We start from the raw sequence: 3,682 nt of genomic DNA, 5'->3' as shown, positions 1-3,682 counted from the left end.
AACACCCATGGATTTTCGATCACAATCAAACTCCAATAAAGCCCGCCTCTTTGATCTTTGTATCCACCAATCACCATTGCCCAATTTCATTGTGCCACTATTGAGAATGGCACTTGTATCACCTGCCATTGGGTCTGGAACTCCCATTTTTTTCAACCAATACCTTCAAGGCTGCCTCAATGGGAATACCAGTAGCACAGAACTAGTGACCTTGACAAGATATCCCTGCATCATTGCAAACTGCAGCAACTTCTGCCAGAGTTTCTCAATTTTCCCCCATATTATGTGCAGGCCAATCCAATATTTTTCCATCCTCAGGATTATATGTTGTTCCTTCAACAGTAAACTCTCTAAGTGAACCAGCACTGTGCCCTATGGCTATAAACTCACTAACAGACATTTGATTGGTTGTAAGAGTACCTTTCTTATCAGAGCAAATCACTGTGGTGCAACCCAAAGTCTCCACGCTCAGTAACTTATGCACAATAGCATTCTTTTGTGCCTTTTACAAGTGCCAAGAGCCAAACATGTAGTAATCACAGTAGTCAATCCCTCTGGTATAGCAGCAACTTCCAGAGCAACAACAATCTTAAAGTAGTACGTACATTTCTCAAAGGAAAACCTGATATTTTTTTTGGCCACCCATCCATGACTTCCCATGAAAGAAAATATTTGTAGTTCATGATCCAGACAAGAATACAAATGGCACCAATCACTGTTGTCAGTCTTTCACCAAATTCATCTAACTTTCTTTTCAAAGGGGTATCATGGCATTCCATTGAAGCTTCCTGAATTTGTGCTTGAATTTTACCTATTTCTGTAAACATGCCAGTGCTCACAACAATGCATGTGTAGCAGCCATTGGTAACTGTAGTTCCTGCAAACAACATGCATTCTTTTGAATGCAACTCACAGTCACACAAGGTGGTTGGATATGTTCTTTTGACCACAGGCATGCTCTCTCTAGTCAGGGAGCTCTACTCCATCCTAAAGGTGGATGTCTTGAGGGACACAATTCTCATGTCTGCAGGAACCTTGTCTCCCACCTTCAGTTCCACTATATCTCCTGGAACAAGTTCTCTGGAGGGAAGATCTACAACATAATGTCCATCTCTCAAGACCTTTGCATGATCAGATTGCATTTCTTTGAGAGCTTCCAAAGCCTTCTCAGAATTATTCTCCTGCCATACTCCAACAATGGCATTGAGGATGAGAATCAGGAGAATGACTAGGGGCTCTACATAGGTTGTTATGCCCTCCTCAGAAGACACATTATCACGAAAGTAGGTGAGAAGAAATGAAATACCAGCTGCCAGCAGAAGTATTTTAACAACTGTATCGTCAAATTGCTCCACTGCCAGCTTCCACAAAGGTGTACCATTTTTCTTCTGGAGCTCATTCCATCCATATATTTGACGGTGTTTTTCCACTTCATGAGAATTTAAACCATTCTCTAAGCTCACATCATATTCTTCTAAGAATTCTTCAACAGTTTTAGACCAAGCAGGGAATATCTTGTCCTCCATGGACTATGAAATAGATGATCAGATTCTGAATTCAAACAGATTGCTCCACCATTAACAGATCTATAATGCGTTTGAAAAACTCCAAAATCAATACTTTCAAGAACCCTGGTAACCTTGGACATGAGCTTTAACTACTTTTCTCATTTCAAGCTTGAATTTTGACAAAAATCTCGGGTTTTCCTTCTGTAGAGTTGTTTTCTGCGTTTCCTGTAGAAACGCCTATAGAGTGCCCCTGCACCTCTAAGCAAGCCTGATACGCGGGATAATTTCGAAAACAGGTAGAAAACCTGATGGAGGACGACTAGTTAACAGATTGTGGGAGCAGAGGACGCGTACTTCGGCTAAGGACGTTACAGGTGCAAATGAATCAGCGGGTGGTGAGAGTCAGCCGAGCATTTTTCAATTACGGCATGATTTGCGGTGAGGGAGTGAAGTGGCTAGGGGTATGTGGCCACATGCAAACTACAGTGCTATCATGAACTGCATGTTCTCTTCTAGATCAGTTGCACTGGAGTTCAAACGGCCAACACTCCTTGTTTTTTTAATTTCCACGTGAGTCGACTATCCACGTATACTGCATGATTTCTGGCTGAGCGCTAGAGAAGGCACTGTTGGGTTAACTTTGCTAGATTCCTGGCTTAATCTCACCATTTCATTCATTTATGCACTTTTAAGTCATATTGATGCAAATAGAGGAACCGATTTAGACACATACCTGTAAGTCGGCATGCTGCTGTGTCCTTTTTGTTGCTGCATGCATTTGTTTCTTTGGTTGCATGATGGCTTGGTTGATGATTCATTGTTGTTTTTTCCTTGTGCAGGTGTCCTCTGGCTGGATGCATGCTGTAGGAGTTCATTTCCACATTCAGATCTGCACCTTCAAGCTGCTGCTGCTGAATTTTCACGGGACCAGAACTTGTTTTCGCCATTGCTCCCAAACGGTAAACCAGATCGATCTGAAAATTCTTGAGCATGTTCCTATCATCATGATGCACCTCCCATAGCAAATTGCGATCAATGGATGCACAGATTTCGAGAAAAATGGAAAATGGCTGAAGATTTCAGAGATCAATTTCTCGGAAACCGTGCATCGGAATCGGCTAAAACTGCTTGGGTAGGTTACTATCACCCATATGCATATCCCCATGAAACAGGTTTTGAAACGGATGCACGGACATGGAGAAAATGCAAAAAATGGCTGATGGTGATGGAGGATGATTTCTTGGAAACCGTGCACCGGAATGGCCTGAAACTTCTCGAGCATGTTACCATCATCCCTATACAATTCTCTGTAAAATGGTTTTTCAAATGGATGCATGGTTTTCAAGTTATGGCAAAAACAAATTTTGTTCTATGTATTTTCTCTTCAAAGCATTTTGCAAGTTTTTGCATGGAAAGAAAAACTGAGCTTGGGTTGTGATGCAGGTATGGAGATGATGGAGGAGGAGTTTGAAGATTGCAAGAGGACTTTTGAACCCTTAAGGAAGCTACCATGTTCGCCAAACCACCTTTTTGAAATCCATTTCTAGCTTCCTACAATTTCTACAGGAACTTCCTGTAGTAGCACAATGAGAAGCACAATGAGGTGGAAAAATGATGGAGCAAGGCGAGGGATGGACACAAAGGTGCTTGCAGGCCTAACCAAAAGATTCCCACCATCAGATTCCCTTTTAAAATTGAATTTTGTTCGTCCAAAGGTTCTACAGGATGTTTCTTGTAGAAATTCAAAACTTCCTGTAGAAAACACAAAATTCCTTTGTCTTTATTTTGAGTGATCCTCCTGACCTGCAATGTCATTGCTGCAACCTGAAATTATTCAATGGAAATTAGATTTATTTTTCTTTTTCTTTTTCTCTCTTTTTTTTTTTTTTGAAAAACAACTAGGGTGCCTCATGGAGGTTTTCACCCTAATTACCTGCCCTGGGCGCCTCCAAGGGAGGTTTTCACCCAGAGATCTTATTCTCTTTTCTCTTTTTTTTCCAACCCATTGACTGCCTCATGGAGGTTTTCAATCAATGAGCCAATCTAAGGCGCCTTCGAGGAGGTTTTCACCTTAGATTTCTATTTTCCTCTTTTTTCATTTTTTCTTTTTCTTTTTTCTCTTTTTTCTTTTTTTTTTCTTTTTTTTTCTACCCTACCCTACTTGAAAAACAAAA

At 41.0% G+C, this 3,682-nt stretch overlaps 1 pseudogene; it reads right to left on the bottom strand.

Moving 5' to 3' along the window:
• Positions 1–468: 468 nt before the first annotated feature.
• On the bottom strand, positions 469–1,526 carry LOC149195914 (calcium-transporting ATPase, endoplasmic reticulum-type pseudogene; annotated as a pseudogene).
• Between the last annotated feature and the right edge of the window lie 2,156 nt (positions 1,527–3,682).

This window comes from Pinus tabuliformis, chromosome 2_2 (assembly GCF_031772625.1).
Source record: "Pinus tabuliformis cultivar Carrire ecotype Pingquan chromosome 2_2, CPIR1, whole genome shotgun sequence".
Taxonomy (NCBI): Eukaryota; Viridiplantae; Streptophyta; class Pinopsida; order Pinales; family Pinaceae; genus Pinus; species Pinus tabuliformis.
Note: the sequence above shows the minus strand (reverse complement) of the source record. Positions and strands in the feature narration are given on the sequence as shown.